This window comes from Ananas comosus, unplaced genomic scaffold (genome assembly GCF_001540865.1).
Source record: "Ananas comosus cultivar F153 unplaced genomic scaffold, ASM154086v1, whole genome shotgun sequence".
Classification (NCBI taxonomy): Eukaryota; Viridiplantae; Streptophyta; class Magnoliopsida; order Poales; family Bromeliaceae; genus Ananas; species Ananas comosus.
The window spans coordinates 43,676-48,066 of NW_017893494.1; the positions used below are offsets into that span (position 1 = coordinate 43,676).

The window sequence follows — 4,391 nt, forward strand, 5'->3', positions numbered from 1 at the left end:
TGTTGATTCGGGCCAGTACACAGACGCCGAACGGACAGCACCTCCCTTGTCCACCCAAGGCTCAACAACAACGAGTACATGTATAAAGAAATAAACAATTCCCAGTATAACATTTCAATATACATGGCTTGCACGATGGCAAGCAACAAGAACAAGTAAAATTAAACTTAACTAAACATGCATTCACTGTACTTTTGAAACACTTTAATCCAAACTGTAAAGCTGAATAACTATAACATTTAGCTATTTACATCATTTACATGCTTATCTATACATCCTTTTACATGTTTCTTTAACATCAAATAGATTCAACATGAAACCAAAATGGGTATATAACTATACTCTGGAGTCCACTAGCTAAGATGCCGGGCTCTTGCCACAATCCTCGGCCGCTCCGCTCGCGCTGGGATCTGCATGATTAGTGGTGTGAGAACTACTAAAAGTTTCCAGTGGGTTCGGCCGCCGACTTCGCCGACTCACCCACTAGGTCTATTAAGGCATATGTAGATACGAAAAGAGAATAGATAGTAACCAGCTATAACATGTAACTACTACAATGCCCGTACAAAGCTGAAGGAAATAGTAGATAACATATGAAATTGATGCATGCATGCTATTAATAATCATTACCTAATCAAACTGGTTAACCATTTGGTAAACAATAACTCACCAACCAAATCCCTAGTATCGGGGAGACGTAAGCTACATCCCGACGGGACCGTCTACAGGGGAGACGCTAGCTCCTAATCCAGTTGATGACCACTCCGGAGCTCATCGCCCAAGGAGGAGCAATCTTCCTCGAGCATTAGACTAATGTGAGTATGATCTGATCCTCGTTTAGAGGGTCCAATGAATGACAATGCCACACTTTAACTCTAACTAGCTTTTTATGCTAGGTTTACAATTCCAATCTCGATGCTACCTAATTCTCTAGTCATGATGTCACCAAAATTTACTATTGTCATAGTCCACAATAAGTTCACACATTCATAGGGTTCTATGTCCTCATTCTATTGTGCACACATTCTCTACATTGACAGGAATTCAATTGTTCAGTTATTAACTGCATAATGACAATTTTCCTATAATGCATGAATATGATAGAATTTATATATAGATATGCTCAACAAGGCGACATAGACATAAAGAGAGATTCGAAGATTTCGGATAGCACCACCTACCTCGTAGGGATGCCGAAAGACTAGAACTAACGTCTTGGGATGTATAAACAACTAGCTCTCGCGGCTCGATGCAAACGAAGCTAGAACGAAGCGTTTCTTAATTAGCACGTCGTAGGTCTGTCGAAATATCAATTTAAGCTTCCGAGCACGCCGAACCTTCCTTCATTGAGGAATAAAAGAGATTAAATTAATGTTATAACATCATCTTTACAATTTCTACATTTCCCCCAATTCACATACTTAACCCAATTTGCTTACATATTACTATTATAGCTTCGTTCTTTTTTAAATTCCAATGATAACTCAAGTGTTAGTGATCTAGAATTTACAAACTAAATCTTAATTCCTGGTTACTTATAATTATTCCAAATCAAGAATTACAAATAACCTATTCAAGTTAGTCATTTCACATACATGTATACTACTCAATACATATTATAGAGCTTATTCCTTAGGTTTCATAACAAGTAGAACTCTAGCAATCTTATAATTCAACTTCTTTACACAGTAATTAGAATCATTCTAATTCAGAATTTAGGATCACTTTAGCTCAGGTTTCATTCTTAACCATTCTCAAGCATACTATATACTTATATACATTTACACATATGCTGCCAGCATCAATTTTGCTAAGTTTTTCATAGTTTTAGGGGTTCCAATATCCAATTCTGCAGCTTAGACCTCTTTAGAAGGTAAATACCCAACCCTTAAACCAGGAAACAACCTAACTTCCCACCAATTTCAGTTTAACTTAGCAACTCACATGAATACTATACATATAGTTATATTTTGCTATATTCCAATGACGTACATTAGGAGCTTTAGAAACTAAGAAGTTCACATCTCTACCCTTTAAAGAGTAACCAACATGAACTTTAACAAGAATCAGCAACTCTTACCTCTAGTTGATGCTTTACAAACCAATTTTCCTGCTCAAACTTCTTCTTCTCAGCTCTAATCATCAAAAACTGCACTTCCCCACTTTCTTCTTCACATAACCAACACCTAGGGTTGTAGAGAGAGAGAGAGAAAGAAACAAAATAAAAAGAGAAGGGGAGTTGATTCCCTGTTCACAGCAGCTGGGGGAAGTAGCTCAGCTACAGATAAGATCAAAACAAGTGCAACTAAACCCCTCCACAAGCTGGAATTTGTAATTTTTACAAAACAGTCCCTGCTGTTTACAAAACAGTCCCTGCACTAAACAGCAGCTGGCAGCAGTAGCAGTTTTCAGCAGCAGCAATAGCAATAGCAGCAGCTGCTGCAACGAGCAGTAACAGTAGCATTCAGCAGTAGCAAGTGCACTTAAATTCCAAACAAAAACAGGAATTCTGCTTTTACAAGTTAGTCTCTACAGCCTTACAAAACAGTCACTGCTACTTTTAGTGAAAAATCTGCACTAGCACACCTATTTCCAAGGTGATTTCACACTTCTACTTAGCTTCAAATACTTCCAAATACCTACAAAACATACTAATAACCATCCCAAGCTACTAATTTAGTTCGGGATTAAACCAAATTACATTTTGGCATTATCTTGATCAATTTGATCAAGATTAGCAATGTGATCAAAATTCGATGTATTACACCGACACTCCGGAGTTAGCCTACACAACATATGCTCGCTCGTGCGAGATTGGGTGCCTACTGGGTCGGCGTGAGATAGGCTCAATCCTAGAGTGGGAATGTTGGATTACCACGGGTAATTAGGCGGCACAAGTCGGACTACACTTGTGTAGGCCCTTAATTGAGATTGAAAAATGACATGTAAAAAAATAAGTGACAATTACTACTTGATAGTAGGTATTGGTTGGACATATCAGTATACTTGTCACACCCCGGGATCGATACCAATTTGGGCCGGCCCGGGCACGTTAAACAGATGCTGAACGAACAGAATTTTTCCTGTCCGCCCAAGGCTCATCACCTGTACATTTTTAAGTAGAGAAAAGTACTAGCAGAAACATACACAACGGCTTACACGAGGGTAAGCAATAGCCATGAGTGAAAGAAAGAAAGCTAACTACTACATAAGTACTATGATTCAATTTGATCATATACATTTCATTCAATTTATACATTCTTTGCATCATCTCTTTTACATCACATTAGCTTAAAATGAAACATTACATTCTTTTCTCTCATTTGCTTTATACATAAATATCTTCAAATACAAAAGAAGGTACATGGTAGGCTACTAACAAAATGTAAACCCGACTCAGGTAGTCACTGTCTATGGCGCGATACCTTTACCGCGGTCGCTCGCCGGCTCGCTCGGTCCTGGCTCTGTAGAAATAGTGGGGTGAAAACTATAACGAAGTTCCCAGTGGGTTCGGTCCCAATCTCACCGACTTTCCCACTAGGCCTATCTCAGGCATAATAGAAAGGATAAGCTGAAAGGTAGTAACCAAACTATACACATGATACTAATATGCCTGAACAATATAGCAATAAGGATGCTTAATATAAAACCCATGCAATATGCAAGTTCTTTATTCTTTATTCTTTGATCTTTGTTCTTTCGTTCAATCTCACGGCTAACCCGGGGGTATCGCCTCAGTAACTCACCAACTCAAAATCCATGATCGCGGGCCCTCAGCTGTAACGCACTGGACCTTTGTAAATTACGAGGTTCGAGTGTTTGGTTGTATTTCGAGCTTTTCCACACTTGGTGGAGGGTTGTAGAATGTTTTCCGACCTAAAAAGTTCGAAAACTAGAATTCTGGACGAGTCCTGAGAGTTTTTACTCTCGGAGACCGGTCCCTGAAAGGAGAGATCGGTCCCCCAGTGAGCAGTGTTGCGGCAGCCTTGAGGCAACCGGTCCCTGGCAGGCGAGACCGGTCCCCGAGCGCGCCTACGCAGTGAGAGACCGGTCCCGCGCAGGGAGAGACCGGTTCCCGAACGTTGGTTTTTCGGGTTCGCAGCGAGAGACCGGTCCCTGCTGGGGAGAGACCGGTCCCTCTGGGCGAAAACTGCCCAGACCGGGCTGATGTAATATTGGATTTTTGAGGGGCCTCACTGGATTTTGTTACACTAGATGGGCTTATTAGCTATTTCCCTCTCTTTCCTCTCTCATTCCCTCATTCTCACCCTCTCCCTACACCTTCTAGGGAGAGAAGAAGAAGAAGAGGAGCTTGGTTAAGGGAGCTTGGAGCTCAACCCCTTTCTCCCTTTTTACCTTTGCAAGGCTTGGAGCTTGCTTGTAGAGCGTGG

The 4,391-nt window shown here is 40.7% G+C and overlaps 1 long non-coding RNA gene across 1 annotated transcript; it reads right to left on the bottom strand.

Moving 5' to 3' along the window:
- Window positions 1-203: 203 nt before the first annotated feature.
- On the bottom strand, window positions 204-2,241 carry LOC109706164. The gene is made up of 3 exons (XR_002215101.1): window positions 2,081-2,241; window positions 1,182-1,341; window positions 204-410 (listed from the first exon to the last, which is right to left on the bottom strand). It is a non-coding gene; the product is annotated as an uncharacterized LOC109706164 (long non-coding RNA).
- Window positions 2,242-4,391: the final 2,150 nt, after the last annotated feature.